Raw genomic sequence first — 19,657 nt, forward strand, 5'->3', positions numbered from 1 at the left:
TTGCAATATTTAATGACAATAAACCCTTACTTGTTTTACACTATAAGAAAATGATGCTGCTGCCAATAAGACTTTTGCTAATTATATGCGTGTGTGTGTGTAAATCTTATTTTGCTTTCACAGATTTTCAAGGATTACAAAGAGTTACCATGTCAGTGAGCTAATAAAAGCCCTACTGCCAGAAACAGAGGAGTGCTAAAGGTTTCAGTACCAGTGTGTGAAATAACTTTGAAAATAGTAAGGTGTTTTTCCACTTCTCATGCTTTCTAAATCTTCTCCCTTTCTTTTTTTCCCAGTACTACATAAAACCCTCTAAATCCAGTTCTGTAGCATTTCAGGCACCATGCATGCTTCTTTATAAGGCAGTATAGAAAAGAGATTCTTGGAGAAACCGGAGTAAAAAGCAATTAGATCTCAAAACTGTGATGTCCCAGAAGTGGCATGCAGAAAAGCATGCTCAGAAATCAGCCAACGTGTAAGAATCTGTCTTTTCATATGGTGGGACACCAAGACTTCCTATGCATCTGTTGGAAAAAGAGTCAATGTCACAGTTATGTATTTTCAAACATATGAGGCAAGCATAACCCCAGAGAACGTGTTAGGTATACTTTGCGGGCAGTAACTGTTTGCCTCTGAAGAAACAAGGCACAAGGGGAAAGCATATGTGCTGTGTCCATGCAGAGAAATCATGTGGGTCTAAACAGAGTTTATCTACTGCTCTTCTGTCTTGCTCCTCTCTCAAGCAGGGCACAAGCTGTTGTAAGGCTTTGAAGATCCACTTAAGCTTTGGATATTTGACTTTTTCTCTTAAAAAAAAATATATATAAAAAAAAAAAAATTGGCGAGTCAGGGACTGAACTCTTGTTTTCTGAAGCTGTTGGTTTCCCTGGAGAACACTGAGGAAATATTGGCACTGTCTCGGCAAACCTACCAAGAACCTGCAGTTGTCTGACAAAACCCTTAGTGTCCACAGAGATTTTAATATGCTGTGCATTCATAAACACATGGGGAAGGATGGAGGAAATGGTAGAAAAATTTCAGATGTAGTAACACCCACTAAAGCTCTTAGTTCTATAAGCAGCTAAAAATGGAGGAGTCCAGAGGAAACAGCATGGAGGAAACAGCAATCATGATTAAAAGACTTTGAGTGAAAACTTCTAGCATACTATAACATTTAATGCAGTTAGAAGCAAAAATAACATTTTTCTCACTCGCCAAAGTAACACCTCTCTTTGTCAATGGAACAGTTGATAAATCAGTTGAAATAAAATGAGTTTTCCATCTGGCCACTGTGACACCCAACAATTCAAGCCAAATAGTGTGTAGCCTTTAAGGAAATATTTCTACCAAGCATAATTGTACACTCTTTTTTTTTTTTTTTTTTCTCCTAGCTCAGTTTAAAATTCAAAATAATGACTAGCCTCATAAAACAAAGCTGAAGGCAAATACCTTTTTAAATAAACACTTTCCACCTTTGCATTAGTCTCTCCATCTATGAAAGACATGGTTATATTCTTCTCAGATTAGCCAAAGATAAAGAAATTAAATTAAGTAAATCTGAGTGGGTCTTTTTAGTTAAAGCCATGATTCTTTCAGTTAGCAATCACCTTTTTTTATGCAATTCTGAACTGATTCCTGAGATAAACAGATTTATACAAAATTAACATAATCTTGTACTAGGCTTTTTCTTTTTTTTTTTTTTTTTTTTATTTTATCTTCTTGGTTTTTTTTGGTAAGTGTCTTGTTTCTTTAAACTTGGTAAATTCCATGTGACCTTTCCTGTATATTTACTCCTACCTTGGTAGTCAGTGAAATGTTCTTCAACCATATTTTGACGGACAAGGTAATCCATTTTGTGATCTAACTCCTATACCAAAGTGTCAAAAGATTCAGTAGTTTAACATCTGGAGAAATTGTCATTACTTCTACAATATTTAGATAACACTTCCATTAATAATGCTTAGATCAGTGTTTCAAAATATATTGTTCTAGAACTTCACTTTGATCTGCTATTTATGTATTTTTAAAGACAACATTTGAGATGAATACATGTAATATGAACAAGAACTTACCTTTTCATCGAAAGCATTTTCAATACCTAAACAAGACATTTGTTAATGATGGAGCAATAACAATTTCTGCATCATCCATTATATAGAAAGCATTTGTTTTGTCCTTAGATTAAGTGATTTTATTTCTGAGTACAAAACTCCCTCACTCCCCCGCCCCCACCCTACTCCACTTCTTACCTCTACCCTTCACACACACACAAAGTAAATAAAAACACCTACACAGTAGAAAAAGAAAAAAAAAAAAGAAAAAAAAAAAAAAAAAAAAGAGTTTTCTTTTTCTCTAAATAGAAATGATTGGTAAAATGCTTGATATACCATACATCATGCATATAATTTCTTAAAAGGCACAGCTAAAAACAAAATTGAACTTGAAATGTCAAGTTCACTGAGGATGGAAAGGCAGGAAAAGTAAACTGAGATTAAGTATCTGAGTCTATCCTACCAGACTTCAAGCTTTCTTTGAAGTGTGGGTATTGTTGTTGTAGGGAAAGAGAGAAGGACTGATGGATCACATTCAAGAGCCTAACACTCCTGAAACAGACAAAAAGTTGCCACATAATTTAAAATTTTATACATTTATCTACTACCCTGTTCAATCTTGTTTTTTAGCAAACTTCTATTCTATAAAGATCACATATACACAAATACAACTGAGGAAAAATACAATAATACAGAGACTTCCACTGGATCCTGTGTTGACTACCATAAATAAATTATAAAACAGGTATCATTGTATGTCTGGTTTTTAGAGAAGAAGATATGAAGGTGTGAAGATGAAGTATGGGGAAAAGATGAAAGCAATAAAGTACCAATCACCTATAGGTGTGTAAGTAGGATAGATATCCCACCTTCGAAAAAACAGGTTAACTGCAATTTGCTACATTATTTTCTGTCTTCTAGTGTGTGGCTTCTTTCACTATGTGTGGCTGTAATGAGTTTTCATAGACTCAGTAAGTGTTTAGCCACCCTGACTTTCGGGAATTGGTAAATCCATTACCCTCAGACTAACAAAACCTACCTTCCTTGTTTTTGCTATTTTCTATTTATTAGAGAAAAGAATATATCATAGCAAAACAACTCATATTCTAGACACCTTCAGTGCTTTAACAATTTTTGTTCCAGGCCATCATGCCTAAAAATACATTGCTGTATTCATATCTCATTTATGAATTTAGCTTGGGCAATATAAGTTGCTAAATCTTTGGTGTAATACATTGCTGTATTCATATCTCATTTATGAATTTAGCTTGGGCAATATAAGTTGCTAAATCTTTGGTGTGGATAAAGGAGGAATGGTTAACTGGCAAAGTTGTGCCAGCCTGTTCAAGTCAAAGTGCAGTTGTGAAAACCATCCAATTCTTGTTACAAATAATAAGTAATTAGGTTGGTTCTGCTCAGCTCCCAGGAGACAAGAGCTGGAATCACAAATCCAAAAATCACAGCTTGTATTGACTGCCAGTACTGACAGCAGTATCAGCATAAAGAAGAAAACTGCTGGTGTAGGATATGAAAGCAACACTAACATCTCATATTATTTTGAGAAACCACTGCTGAAAAGAACTCTTGCACTCCTTCTCCTTCTTTCTACCCTTGATTTACATAGAGAAGCCTTTACTACTGAGGACAAAATACAATTTTGGCTTTAGAAAATGTAGGTTTTTCACCTTTCATTAGAAATTGAGCACAGGTAAATGAATTTCTGTAAAACTTTCTTAAAATGGAAGTCCCACAGTAAGCCATGGCACCATGATTTTCCTTAAAAAGAGCATGACACAGAAGGCCCTTAATGAAACAACATTTCATTCATAGTCTGGAACACCAACTAACACACAGCAACTTTAAGATCAAAAATCTGAATGACTAGTGGAAAACACTAAAACAAAAGGGGTAAGAATAAAATCTGCACGATGTACTTCTGTAATGTGGGGTCTTTCTCATCACTCTTCCTCTTGGTTCAGGATGTCTTAGTGTTATAGGATTGTTTGCATACTGCCTCTACACTTCTCTCCTATTCCAGAAATCGCATATTTTCTCTTTAATTTTCTTATTAATACCTCCTTTTCACCTCTGAGGGCTACCTGTACATCTTCCTCCCCCCCCCCCCCCCCCCCATATATATATATATTTTTAAGACTTTCAGTTCATTTGCAATAAAGTCTTCAGCTTGCTGTCTTTCTCATTCTCCTTAGAGAGCAGAATACAGGAGGCAGAAACTGACTTTCTGCTTGAAGATGGATTTTTTTCAGGTAAGGAGGTATTCTTTCCCTCTTTTGGGAGATCTCTACCTGGCCCAGAATACAGCAGAGAAAAAAAGGCAAAAAGCATCCCTTTCACAGCTCTATCCTCTAACAGGACATACAATACCCACATACTATGCTGGAGATTTGTGTTGTTAATTTCAGTTGCAAGGAAGAAATGGTAAATGACCTTTTTCTTGTATTATTTTCCTCTCTAGCTGAGAACAACTCTCGTCTGTCACACAAACGTAAGAAGTATTTTGCTTTCAAACCTGAGAAGAGATACAAGACTCAATTCATATGACTATTAGAGTGGTACACATTGCTCTTTGAGCAGGTTGCAACAGGTGTATATTGCAGTAACTGAAAGTATTTCATGGTTGGTACTGTACTGGGTTTACATGGTAAGGTTTTGGTATCGGGGGGCTGCAGGGGTGGCCTCTGTGAGGAGAGTCCACCAGCTGCTCCATGTCAGATCAGAACTGGCTCCATCCGGCTCCAAAAGGGACCCGCTGCTGGCCAGAGTCAAGCCTGCAAGCAATCCTATTGGGCCTCTGGGAGAGCAGATTTAGAAAACGGAAAAAAAAAAATGCTACACAACAGCAGCTGGGAGTGTGAAGAGTGAGAAAATGTAAGAGAGCCAGCCCTGCAAGTACCAAGGTCAGTGCAGAAGGAGGGCAGGAGGTGCTCCAGGCACAGAGCAGAAGTTTCCCTGTGGCCTGTGGAGAGGGCCCAGGTGGAGCAGGCTGTCCCCCTGCAGCCCATGGAGCACATCTCCATGCTGCAGCCTGTGGAGGAGCCCCCGGTGGAGCAGGTGGATGTGGCCTGGAGGAGGCTGTGGCCCATGGAGAGCCCCCGCAGAAGCAGGCTCCGGGCTGGAGCTGCAGCCTGTGGAGAGGATCCCACACAGGAGCAGGAGGTCTTTGGGGAGCTGCTGCCCATGCTGGAGCAGTTTGCTCCTGACAGAGGGACCCTATAGTATGGAGCCATGTTGGAGCAGTTCTTGAAGAGCTGCTGCCTGTGGGCAGCTCCCACAGGCTAGGTTCGGGAAGGATGGCATCCCATGGAGGGACCCCAGGGGCAGAGGATGGCTGTGAAGGAGCAGCAAACATGAAGGATCATGGATTGATCCCATCCCCCGCTCCCAATTCCCCTGTGCAGCTCGGGGGTAGGAGGTAGAAGATGGTGGTTGGGGGGAAGGTGTTTTTAGTTTGGTTGTAGTTTCTCATTGTTCTAGTCTGCTAGTGATAGGAAATAAATTATACTAATTTCCCTATGCTGAGGCTGTTTTGCCCATGATGGTAATTTGTGTGTGATCTTCCTGTCCTTATCTCAGCCTTTGAGATATTTTCATCCTATTTTCTCCCCTTTTTGTTTGAAGAAGGGAAATGAGAGAGTAGCTATGTTGGTGTTCAGCTGCCCAGCGGTGTAAAACCACCACAGGTTCATGCTCTCACAACAGAATGGTAAGTTTCTCTCTTTAACTATCATCTCTGTGACCTCCCCACTGGCAAATTTAGTAAAAATTAATGCATAGCATCTCTCAAGTAGAAGTCCTTTTCTTTAGGAGAGAAAAAGGGAGGGAAAAAAAAAAAACAAACAACTGTCTACAAAAAGCAGTGCTGAAGAACATAAGATATAATAACCATGTCTGATTTTGTTATTATCTTAATGGTGTACAATTAAAAAGGTTATGCAATACATTGTAGAAGGAACCAATATTGCCTTGGAATCCCATGAGCATTTTTTAAGGAGCACAAGGCAAAATAATGCTGCTGTAGAGCTCCAAGCATAGCATGCTATCTAAGAAGTCTGAAATCACTTCAATAATATATTACACAAATGTATTTTTGGACTTCTAGGATCAATGCAGGGAGGTACTTCAAGTGAAAAAAAAAAAAAAAGAAAAAAAAAAAGAAGATAAGAAAATACAGAGGCAAGTCACAGTGCAAAAGAAAAAATATGTCCAAATTATAGATCTCCCTGAATTTGGCAGCATATGAATCAATTTACCTTGAAGATTGTGCTTTATACAATGCTTTTGGCTTCTTTACCTCTCACCAAAAATAAATAAGTAAATATATATATAGTAATAACGAATAAAATAATTCTCTCCTTTTCTAAATGAAAGAAATGTGATAGAAATCAGATTGTATACACTGAGTTATCCTTGAAGATTCTTCCTCTTCCTTAAGGTATCAGTATGCTAGCAGAGTTTTTAAAGAATCAGTTTAGGAATCACATGTTAAGCCCAAGTATAACATGTCCTTGACTAAAGGGCACATCAGTTAGCTGTGCTGATAAAGGATAAGTTTTAAAAGACCAATAGAAATTTGAGTACAAAGATTCAGAAGTGATGTATCTGTAACTGAGGATATACAGTTATATACTCACTACATATTTGCCAGAGTTGTTGAACCTCTCAAAACTTTAAGCTAGGAAATTCCAAGAGAACAGGTCATCTTTTCATGAGGCTTCTGGAATTTATGTAAGATTTTTGTTGAAATATTGCAAAGTCAGCATCAACTGTCTTTCATTTGCTCCTTCTACTTTAGGTCTCACAGAATACCAGCAAGCACATACAGAATATTTTTCCTTTCCCCCTTCTCACTCCTATCCCTCACCAAAGCATGATAAGTAATGCCTGCAGAGTAGTCTTTCCAATACCTAAATTTAGTTGGCTGTGCTGCTATCTACTCAGATCATAAAGTTTCAAATGCTGTTTTTAACTGAAAAAAGATGAGAAAACACATGACACAAACATGAAAGATGAGAAAATGCACAGAACTGCATCTCAAGAAACTGGTTTCTGTTTATCGTTCAACTCTTCATTATGGTATGCCTAAGTGCTACCCAGATGCTTTATAAATTAATAATACCTTTTCAGCTTTCCTTGAGATGAAGTTTTAAAATCCTTGCTCCCAAAGAATATATGTCTTGTATTCTCTCCAAAACAAAATGCAATATAGAAATCATACTAATTTCCATATTAAGAACCCAATCTTTTGGGTTGCTTTTGTGTTTAGAAAAAAAAAAAAAACAAAAAAAAAACAAACAGCTTATTCCATAAAAGTGTTTTCAAACTGTGGAGCTGTCCTAGAATCCATCAATGTGACACATCTGTATTGAAGTTGGTGCTATGTCACTTCCACCTGCTTCATATTCACTCTAAAGTTGACAAGTATCGTGTACAGGCTGAATTTATACTATACATGTCAGAGGGAGTACACTTCAGTTTCTTCTACCAAAAAAAAAAAAAAGCTGTAAGAAGCAATGATGATGTGATGATGCTTAATTTAAAAAGAAACTGCAAGAAAGAAAGAGAGAGACAGAGAGCAGGCAGGAAGGCAAGAAAAAGAAAAAGTAATAAAGAAAGTGGAACAGGCAGGTAAGAGTTCTAACGTGTTTATTATGAATCTTATATGTTTATTTATAAGCATGTCGATTTCACTGCTATTTAGCTGTTCCTTCTATACCTCTGGAAAATATTGAAAATATAAGGAAGAACTACCATTTTCTTCCCAGTTGTACAAGTACTACTAGCAATATAAGGTTCAAACATACTTTGTACCCTCGCAGATGCATGGGACAAATAAACATGTACATTGCATTCATCTACCCTATCATATTTTATTATATCATTAAATGCACAAGTTAGATATGGTAAAACAAAGAGATGGGAGATTCTTTTTTTTTGAATTTGGGGGGGTTCTTTTGGAATTTGGGTCTGATATGCTCTCTCAAACTTTCAAAATCTGAAGATTTTGCAAATGCAAGACAGGTCTCTTCATGGTCCAATTGTGCCATTCCATAAAATTGCTACAAAATATTATCTGACACTTCATTAGTTTGCTTCACTAGCTTTCCTAGAAATCACTTAGCAACACAGCTTCCCAACCACACACATGCGTGTCATTAAACAAAGAGAAATGGCTTTCAGCTCTAAGAAGGTCATCAAAATTGTAATTAAAGCAAAATGCATTACTATGTTGAGCTCATTTGTAATAATAATAATATATAATAATAAAAAAGATTTATGAAAGATGTAGCTATTCATCTCAAACATATTTATTTTGCAGCTTTCTTCCCATTTTAAATGGTCTCAAACAAAATTTTAGAAACAAAGAAACATTAGAGTAAACTGAGTATGTATGAGGAAAACAGCAACATGGAGATATATGGAAATTAGTGTTGTTTAATTCAAAAAGATAACAACAGAACCATATGCTGGTATCAAACAAACTTTGCAAGTTAATAAGGAATGTTTCTGATTCCACATTTGAGAGAGGTCAGTCTCAAAAAGAGCTTTCATAAGTTTGGTTTTCTCAGCACTCCAAAATCTTGGTGAATAAGTAATCAGCTGTATGTAGAAACAAGCTCTAGATAAATAAATATAAAATGGATTGTGGATTTATGGAGTTGAATCCACCTTCACTTTCCTAATTCTGTCTCTGAGCACATTAACCAATTCATGCAATTTCATCTCCAGTCTAGCAAGAAGGTCAAGTTTTGCTTTCTTTCTTCATGTGTTTCAATACTATCAATTTTACTCTCCAACAATTGAAAGTCCATTTTCTTAAGAACATTAACCATATTGAATGTTTAAAAAGTGTGTATACTAAGTCAGTTCCCATCAGAAGAAAGTCAGTGGTAGGTTTCTGTTCACTTCAGTGATAGCTGTAACCCAGTAACTACAATTGTCTTTCCATCACTAGTAGAAGGCCACAGGCATTGTGTTGACTAATTTGTGTATGATCTCATCTGGATTTGTATGGCCTGAGTTGGATTTAGCTTGTTGCAACAACTGTCTGGTGAATTCACTGCAGATGTGTTAACTTCTCTGAGTGTCCTGTGTAGCAGTGGTCTCACAGGCCTAGGGAATCAGTGCATGACAGTAGCACTTTTTGTCAAAAAAAGTTGAGAGACAATGGAAAGTAAGCAGTCTGTTGTGAGAAAACTTATAGAAACAAATCTGAGACTGAAGGGAAAAAAAAAAAAACTCTCACCATAAATATTATACTGTTTCTGCAAAATCCACTGGGTACAGATGACTTATTATCACTACCCTCCCTCTACCAATTAAGAAAGACTCAGCTGTTGACTATAGGATCTGGAAGGATGTTGGAAAACTTAGCATTGCAACAGAGAGAAGGGTGGGATATAACTTGTGTAGCAATTTTAACTGTATTATTAGTCATATTTTTGTATTGTTTTGGACAATTAAACTGTAAAAACATCATTTTAACTAAAAATACATTCTTAGCTCCATATTTGGTGTGTTCCTTTTTCCCCACAACAAGATTTTGAGGGTAACAAAGTGTAACAAGAGTGAAATTAAATCATTATTGTCTCCTGAATTTCTACAAGACAGCAATTTGGTTTTATGTAAAACATCATGCAAAATTGCAACTTGTCTTTATGCAGAAGTGTTTATAAGCCTTCAGGCATTCTTCCAAATAAATCCCTCTATTATTGCAACTATTTGATTGTACACTGCCCAAATCTATCATAGAATCACAGAATATCCCGATTTGGAAGGGACCCACAAGGATCATCAAATTCAGCTCCTTGCACCACACAGGTCTACCCCAAAATTCAGATCATATGACTAAGAGGACGGTCCAAATGCTTCTTAAACTTTGATAGGCTTGGTGCCATGATTATGTCCCCAGAAAGCCTGTTCCAGTGCATGACAACCCTATCAGTAAAAAAAACTTTTCCTGATATCCAGGAATCATTATTTATTTATTTATTTTTCCTGTCAGAGGTCTTTCCAGCTGTAGGCACTAATGTACCTGATGAAGGACTTGCTAATGCAATATCTATATGGGGTCTAGTTCAAGAAGCCAAATATTATTCCTTTGGTTTAAACATTTGTAGTCATTATAACCCTTCTCTCAGCTTCCAAATCACAATATGGCTCCAATTAACTGACTAAACCAGAACAGTAGAACTGTCTCTCTGGTGGTGTGTCTGCATTTCAAGTAAAATCTTCTGGAAGTATGATCTCCCATTCTCTTAGAAAACTCTAGAAAAAGTTTTTTTAGAAAAAGTTTCTCTTAGAAAACTCTATACTGAATACAAACTCTTAGTTTTGCTTTATTTGTATCAACTGCTTGAAAAGTAGGTGTGACTTTGTAATTGGAAACCCTTGATCGGTAATGATTGCTGTGATGCATCTCTGCAGCTTTTCTGAGATCCTCAGCAGTATAAGAACATTAACAATAGCCAAGTTGTTTATATCTAAGGAATTGTTCTGCAACAGTAGGATTTATACAGTACAAGCATTTTTTTGCTGAAGCAAGAAAGAATTGAATTAATGCAGCAGCTGCATTAACTTAGATTTAACACATGTTTTGCATTTAGAAATGGCCAGCTAATGTTGTAGTAAGATCAATAGGATTGGACTGCTGTGAATTTTTGTAACTTCTACAATATACTCTAAGCTGTTTATTACCTAACCACAGTCTCTAGAGTGCAGAAGCAATCTAATGTCTCTTGAATACATGTTCATCTTTGTGAGGTTGAGAGCATTATATTAGATGTAGGGCCATTAATCTTTAATTTCAGAGAAAAGTATTGGGCACTCACTATTAAAACTATCTGAAGTAAATCCAGACTAAAGAACTAAAAATGCTTTGTGAATCTACAATATTTAGATTTGATACGGGAAAACATGTGTGCTACCTGATAACTGATGACACATCAAAAGTCAGTCCCAATGATTTGGTGATAACTCCTACACCTAAAAACTCACAAAAATGTTAATAATAAATTCCTAAAAAATCTTAAAAATTATAATATCCAAAATAGTTTAGAGTAATGACTATGTCTGAATTGATGAAACCAACTGTTCTTTACTTCCTCAAAAAATATTAGTATGCGCTACTTCAAGTGCTGTTCCCTTGGATGGTACAAGAGAGATACATAACAGATGGTGTAAAAGGGAGAGAGAAGAAAGCAATTGAATGTTCAACGGTGGGTACACTGTGTTGAGATATGGCGCCTGAACCTGCCCTAGACCTGCATATCTTTTCACCTAGCATTCTGCTTCTAGAAGGGACTTTCCAAACAGCAATGATGCATGACCTATTTGTCTGCCATCAAATGCAAGCCCCTGTCAGGACTTTCACATCTGAGAAATGAAATGAAAAAAATCTACAGAATAGCTTTGCTATTGAAAAATTCAGCTTCCTTAATCTGGAAGCAGAACAACATGCTTATAACTTTCTGGGCTAACAACTCCAGCTGTGGATGGTATCTACTCCAGAATACTTTGTATTAATGACACAACTAATCAGCAACCCAAATAAACTATCCCCAAATTAAGAATTAATTAAGAAATTTAAATTAAGAAATGTCTGTAGCACTAACTTAATCACATTATGATTAAATTATTATGTTATGAATGATTTGCATTAATAATACATACAGAATAATTTAATTATGGCACTCTTAATTGCCCTTCTTCTTTGGAAATAGTGAATTTAGGGAGAGACCTTGTACAAATTGGATTATTCAAATATAAGAAATACTTCTGTACCTAATGATCATTAAAAAATAATAATCAATTATTTATTCAATTATTTTCTAAAAAGAATAGGTCTATTATTTGGAATGTTATATTATTTCTATTACTATCAACTCCCTAACATCACCCTGTAGACTTCTGTTTTACTCTAGATGAAACCTGCAATTGATCCTAATTTATCCTGCAATTTTTATAAGGATTATAATTCAAAATATCAGTAGCATTATAAACATTATTCTTTTCACAAACCACTTCTCAAATTTCGTTCTCGTGATGTGGAGGAATAGAAGGGAAATAATCAAATGTTTTTTATGAAAATTTTTACATCCCAGTAGAAAAATAGGAACTACAAGCTTGTATTCATGAATGCACAGTTTAAGTACTAAAGTTCACGTACTTTGTGCAACTTGTATTGCATTGCACTTAGTACACAGTGTTCTGTGTACCAAAAATAAAAGGTTTTGTTTTTAGAGCCTATTAAAATTGCAGTTCTAGTCTATAAAAGAACTTGTAAAAATAGCATCACAGGAATAAATTTTAAATGTGTCTAGTAAAACTCAAAGTTTAAAAGAAGGAGAAAGAGAAGAAGCTATTCAATTGACAGGCATATTTGTCTTCAAAAATTAATTTACATTCTCAGTGAAGTATCTGATTTTGTTTAGTATTTTTATTTTCAAGGACTATTATCCACTCTTTCAACTGACAGTCATCACCTGTCATTCTCCAAATGATCTCTGTGCTTCCAAGCAGACTTGCAGCTTCAGATCAGTAACATGAGTGCACAGTGCCTGGCACAAAGTGTATCACTGGACTATCATCATCAGTTGCTTTCACCTCAGACTATCAACCTTGCTACTAATTCCCTGTCTCTATTTTTAACCATGAAAAGACATGTGTAAAGAGGGGCATGAATGAAAGTATAACTAAAATTATCAAAGAAAAAAAAAATCCTTTGTATACAACTAGGTATTTACAAGGTGTTCCTTAAAATCAGACCCATAATTCTTTCCTTTTTATGAAACCTTCTCACTTAACTTTCATTCAGTACTGGCTTTGGTTTTTCTTAAACTCAGCTACGCTATCTGTAAGTTCAACTCAGAGTCTGGGAGGTTATGAGCTGTTGAAAGGCCCCAGATTTTAAGCAGATGTCTGGTTTCTAAGAAGCTTTATATATATGATGCATTATAAGGCATATTGTTGTCGTATGTTTATTGCTTTTGTTAGGACGGGAAGATTGATATTTTAGCACTTGAAACATGTCTTGATTATATTTTTTTAAAATAGCTAAACACAAGAAGTTTACAAATGAAGGGTTCTTTTTATGGGGTGGGGGGAAAGGGGAGAAGGAGGAGGATGTGTGTGGAGATAACAGAAGGTCTGTAAATATAAATAGATTTTCAGTTTTCCCAACTTGAACCTGATCAGAAGCATCTCTGAGGAGAATTTTCAATTTCTCTGGAGAAAAAAAGGACTCAGATGAAAAACAAGTGTTTCCTCTTGCAAATATTACCTACAGTTGTTCATACTGTGTACTGGTCACAATTCCCATGAAGGTATTCTCCTAAATAGAGTAAGCTTCTCTGAATCGGCTTCATATCCAACTACATGGAGTCCCTTAGTTCTCATGATTGGGAATGATAACCTGCTCTACTCTGGTTACTATGTATTCAAGGAAAATGGCCTTTTAAAGCAAGCAAAAGATACCTAAAAAAATCAACTTCAAGAGGTGCCGGTGTGATATTTTTATAGAGGGCTTTGGGTTGTTTTTTGTTTGGTTTGGTTTGGTTTTGTTTTTCCCAAGCCTACTAGATCAAAGCATTCAGGGTGACAACAAACTATCATCAGCAGCTTTTAACTAGAGACTGTTCACAAGTATGAAAAGAATTGTTTGTATGGTGCCCCAGTTTTCTGTAGGGAATGTAGCTGATAAACCCTATTTGAATGCAATCCACAATGGCATCATTAACTACAAGATACTAGATTATGTAGATATGCAATTGATATCATCTATCTGGACTTGTGAAAAGAATTTGACGCTGTCCCCCATGATAGCTTTGTCTCTAAATTGGAAAGACATGGATTTGATGGATGGACCACTCTGTGAGTAAGGAATTGGATGAATGGTTGCACTCAAAGATTTGTGGTAAATGGCTCAATATCCAGGTGGAAATCAGTAACAAGTGGTGTTTCTCAAGAGTCAGTATTGGGAACAGCACTGTTTATCATCTTTGTCAGTGACATGGACAGTGGAATTCAGTGCACCCTCAGCAAGCTTGTCCAATGACACCAAGCTGTATGGTGCGGTTGACACACTGGGAGGAAGAGATGCCACCCATAGAGACCTTGACAAGCTTGAGAGGTGAGTTTGTGTGAAACTCATGAAGGCCAAATGCAAGGTCCTGCATCTGGGCTGGGACAATCCCCAGCACAGATACAGGCTGGGCAGATTGAGAGCAGCCTTGAGGAGAAGGACCTGAGGGTGTTGGTTGACAAGAAGCTCAATGTCAGCCAGCAATGTAGGCTTGAAGCCCAGAAAGCAACCCATGTCCTGAACTACATCAAAAGTAGCATGGCCTGAAGGTTAAGGGAGGTGATTCTCCCCCTCTACTCTGCAGTTGTGACACCCCACCTGGAGTACTGTATTCAGCTCTGGGTCCCCAGCAGAAAAAGGACATGGACATATTAGAACAAGTCCAGAGAAGGGCCACAAAGATGAGCAAAGGGCTAGAGCATCTTGCTTCTCTTATGAAGTAAGATGGAGGGAGTTGGGGTCACTCAGCCTGGAAAAGAGAAGGCTCCAGGAAGACCTTATAGCAGCATTTTAGTACTTGGAGGGGGCCTACAGAAAAGCTGGAGAGGGACTCTTTGTCAGGGAGTGTAGTGATAGAATGAGGTTAATGGCTTTAGGCTTAAAAAAAAAAAAAAAAAAAAAAAAAAAAAAAAAAAAAAAAGCAGTTTTTTTTAAATATTAGGCAGAAACTCTTTACTCAGACGGTGGTATGGCACTGGAACAGGTTGCCTAGGGAAGCTGTCGCTGCCCTATCCCTGGAAGTGTTTAGGGCCAGGTTGGATGAGGCTTGGAGCAACCTGGTATAGTGGAAACTATCTCTGTCTATGGCAGGGGCCTGAAATCCTGAAATTAGATGGTCTTTCTGGTTTCGTCCAACCCAACCCATTCAATGATTCTGTGATTCTATGAAAATATTAGAGGAAGAAGTTAAGTAGGAGCAGGAGGGTGTCTGTTCCCCAAAAGTATGTGAGCAGGAAGCTGAGGACAACCCCTGTGGCCAGTCATACCCCTACAGGTGAGACACTGTCCCACCGGGACTGAGTGCAGCAGTAAGAGCTGCATGCTGGTAGCAGGGTCCAATGACATACCTCAACATGGCAAGCAGTGAACCAGGTCTGGGAACCAAACAGGGGGCCAGTCAGCAACAAAAGAACATGACAGACAGAGTCAGGGTGGCAAAAGGCTATAATGTGGGAGAAAGAGCCATGTGGGTTGCTGAAGCCAAATTACTATGACCATTTGGTTTAAGAAGGAAAATTCTAGTGTAACAGAGTGGTACCCAAACATACCTTACATATCACAGGCTCTGAAAGTCTCTATGGCAGATTAAGTGGAAAGGCTATTGATAGAAATTCTATCTGAACTGAAAACTGCTTGAAAAAGTGTGGTGAATATATAACTTCTCTGTATTATGAGGGCAGGTGTCTTGCGAGTTGACAAAGAACTTTGATAAATAAGCTGTCTACCATGGCAAAGTTCCTGGCTATGGAATTGTTTTAGGGTATGAAGTTATTAAAATCCAACATAGTGAATGTTAATGTAAAATCAGGAAAAGAAATGTAATCTGGGCTTGTAGAGAGAGGAACTGGATTATCTAAATGTTATCATTTACCTTCCAGCGTTGTTACTACTGTATTTTCTTTTGCTTTTCAGACTAAACTCACCATTTTATGCAGACTTGGAATTCAGATACCAAGCAAAATTTAAGAAATGTAACTGCTAAATGGACAGCCTGAAGCAAACATAAACACAAGGACAGGCAAGTTTTACCCTTTTTATTTTATTTATTTTATTTATTTTATTTATTTATTTTCACACAGAGCATGTCAAGGAATGTAACAGAGAGGCTAGAGGCAGGGTGTATGGCTACCACCTTGACTACTTTGTCAGCTGGGGATAAGACAGTTGTCACTATCCTTTGCAAAAACACAAAGACGGGTTTAGTGAAGAATCAGCATTTTCCCTCTTCATAGATTGTGCCTCTCACTATCATTCATAGACTGTAGTGTTAAAACAGATCACATAAAATGTCTGTGCTGTAGATATATTTTATAAAATTGTCCTTTTGTCTGGCAACAGCATACAAGATTCAAATTATTTTGTGGGTTTGGTCCTTTCTCTCCAGGTCACTCTTTTGCATAGTACTTAAAAAGATCTGATATCAAGTTGTATTTCTGTGTGACTGCTACTAGCTCATTGTGTTTCTTGACCACACCTCCAGTCTTATGTTTGGTATGCATTAAACATAATAAAAAATCAAGTGTCAGATTCGAGGCATTGTTACAGCAGCACTTACACCTGAACTTGTTATCTGTGATACATACTGAATGCAGAGAGAACAGACTGACTGCACAGTAATTTTTAGATGCTTCTGTAAAAAAAAAAAAAAAAATCTTGTTCATGTTGTCCAAATTCACTCATGATAAAACAGATGCCTAAGAATGCATTAACAGAGTGCTGGGATATTATATTTTAAATGTTGTTATCTTCAATCACTTTAGAAAAAAAATATATATATATTTAGGCATTGTAAGTAACAGACCTGATTAATGGTGACATCAAAAGAGGTTTCTGATTTTTTTTCCCCTCAGAATGTTGACTTCTTCTGGGAATGCCAGTTAAAATCTGTTTTAGACTAGAGATGGACACAGCTGCAAACCTGAGAAGAAAGCCTTAATGTGGGTGACCCAGCTTATCTGTGATCACTGGTTTGCTTTTCCTTTATAGCAGGACAGAAGACATTAGAATTGCATTCAAAAAGGGAGTTTTATGGAAAACCCTACTTTGAAGTGGGTATTTGGCCTTTTGCTTTTAAAGGCAAGTAACTTTAAATTCTCTTTGAAGAAGAGTAGAGGCCTAGTTGTACAGCATTCTTTATTACAAAGATTTCTAGAGTCTGAGGCTCTACTAGCCCTCTCCTTTTAACATCTCTTACCAAGGTGGGACAAAAACTAATAAAAATAGCTGACATCTATCTCAGTTTGAATTTTAAATGGGTTGTTTTCAGCTCCTACAATTTTTCCATTTTTCTTTCTATTGCAGTAAGAGGAGAGGTGTATTACTGAGGGACTATTAAGATTTTTTTCATATGCTACCAACTTTTTGATGTGATTTGGACTATGGTATTTAAAATCCAAGCCTTCAGCCACATCTCCTGAAATTCAAGCTTATTCTTTCACTTTGTGGCCATCCCTTTCTGGTTAACACACAAGGTTGATTATCTGTTTTCCACTGCAAGAATGAAAAAAAAAAAAAAAAAAAAAGTGCTAACCCCTTCATGGTTACTATATGATTTCATGACTGAATGGCATGAAAAAATTGGTCATTTACACCATTTATTCCCTTTGGAGGTGGGATGGCAGGGAAGTTGAAATGTTAGGAGTGATGCTTTAGACAAGAACCTTACACCACATGACAGCCAGATACCTTGTGGTAGTGACTAGGTTAGCAGACATGGAGTAGTAGACAGCTAACTATTTTGATTATTGTATGTTATAAAATATAAAAGGATTTTTATAATATCAGTCAGGACAGTGTTAATAGGTATCTCACAAGTGTAAAGATGATGCACTGTCCATAGTGAATGTTGCATTATGCTTATAGAATACATGTAAAAAGATACTGGAAACAAACTATTCAGTGAAATGCTTAAGACAAAAACATCACTAGGAACATACATTTGAAAAATTGTAGTTCCAGGACAAATCCCACTATGTGGTTTTAAAAAAAAAAGTGGTATTGGAAAAGGAAGACAAGATTTGCCTGGAGCTGAGTTGCTTGGGCAGGGAAGCTGAGTTTTTGATTTGGAGGAGTATCTTGACATACCAAGTCTCTTACGGATGTGGCAGAAAGAATATAAACACTGGTGCACTACAAAAAGGGAGTAGGTATAATAAATGACAGATTCAACTGTGCTAATATAGAAATGGTATCAGTATCAAAACCTAAAGTCAAGTAATGTGTATCATTTAAGTAATCTGTATCATCCACCAATAGTGAGTCCATACAAAAAGAAATGCCTTGCCTGAATCTGGAAGAGTGTGTAGGTGATCTAAAGATCCCATCTTTGAAAGACAAATAATATTTATGCCACATACAATTACAGATGTTAGCAGGATCAGCAAAAGCCATTACCATTAAACAGTAGAATAAAAGTGCTATTAGAAACATATGTATAAAGCCTTCAAACGGAGGAAAAAAGCTAGTTGTGTAATGAGAAAAATGAGAACGATCTTAAACAGCAGCAATTTAAACTGCTGTGTTTGTTTGTTTAAGGAAAAAATAGTTTGGAATACAAGTTTTTAAGGGGCTAAATAATAATAATAATAAAGTTAAATTTTTAGTAATGAATTGTCCAGTTTAGCTGGTATTAATGTGGTGTTTCTAGAGGAAGAGCTATAAGAAATCCTTAAAATGCTAATTGTGTTGAGTAACCAATGGCAGTACTGAGGGAATAGGGCTCTGAGAGAAATTGGGCAAACTAAAACCAACAAAGATGGTTTCTGTATTGAAAAATCTGGTACAAACTGTAATAAAGAGAAACAGACACATGAACAAAAAGGAGATAACAGAATAAATGATGTGGCATTAGAGTGTGCAGTGACTTGCAGATTGATAAGAGGTGTTTTGTTTTGTTGTGTTTTGTTTTTGAACAAACCTATAAGCATAAGAAAAATGGTTATGAAGTTGGATATGGCATCTTAGAGAGATGTTTCAAAACAAACACAAGATTAGGAGAATATCTCCACTGAATATTGAGATTACAGAATTTGCGTTCACAAAATGCTACTGCTATCTAAGTACAGATAGATTCAAAAGTGAAGTAGACAAGTTCAGCAAGGACTGTTGACCACACAGAAGAGGATGAAAGGACTAGCGTGGGAAATCCTTAAGCTGGAAATTTCTCATAGCTGAGATAATGCCCTTTATTACTAGCACTTATCTCTACAGATCCAGAGTGGCCAGAGTCAGAGGTCAGATACAGAGCTAAATGGATACACACCTTTATTATCACTTCTTTTGTGTCTCAAATAAGTTGAGGAATAACACAGCTAGGCATTATTGAACAATAATAATAAAATTCTATTATACTCATTTTCTAAGTATAGATGCAGAACATTGTCAACATGCATTGTATAAAAAAGTCAATACTTATTGGTTTTTAACTTCTCACATTTCAAATTGCAGTCCTGGTTTCTTTCCATTAAACATTGTTAAAATGCTTTGAAATAGTTGGAGTGGAATGAGGTGTTTAGATAATCTATACAAATGAAGAAAACCTTGGAAAAATCACCTCCACTTCATATTGTTAGGCTGCCAACCATGTCATCTTTCCTGAATTGGTCATGTAACAAATGTGATTGTGTATACAATGCAGTCTTTGGTTCTCATTGGCAATATTTGTTTCAGCAGCTGCAATGCAGGTCAGAACAGGGACAAACAGGACAGTGGAAATCTGCACAAGAAAGAACTCAGAATTTGCAAGTATCCTTAAAGTACAAAATAGTGTTTGAGAGTAAAAGAAACA

The 19,657-nt window shown here is 36.6% G+C and overlaps 2 long non-coding RNA genes across 2 annotated transcripts in view; one reads left to right on the top strand and one right to left on the bottom strand.

Annotated features, from left to right (window-relative positions):
• The first annotated feature begins 4,201 nt into the window (after positions 1-4,201).
• On the top strand, positions 4,202-19,447 carry LOC311430943. The gene is made up of 5 exons (XR_014689130.1): positions 4,202-4,318; positions 4,528-4,656; positions 5,691-5,775; positions 15,784-15,889; positions 16,722-19,447. It is a non-coding gene; the product is annotated as an uncharacterized lncRNA (long non-coding RNA).
• The window catches only part of LOC311430942, a 56,641-nt gene continuing 56,093 nt past the window's right edge, over positions 19,110-19,657 (bottom strand). Inside the window, exon 5 of the long non-coding RNA XR_014689129.1 lies at positions 19,110-19,585. This is a non-coding gene — a long non-coding RNA (uncharacterized lncRNA). The remainder of the gene's footprint in view (positions 19,586-19,657) is intronic.

This window comes from Aythya ferina (assembly GCF_964211825.1).
Source record: "Aythya ferina genome assembly, chromosome: 2".
Taxonomy (NCBI): domain Eukaryota; kingdom Metazoa; phylum Chordata; class Aves; order Anseriformes; family Anatidae; genus Aythya; species Aythya ferina.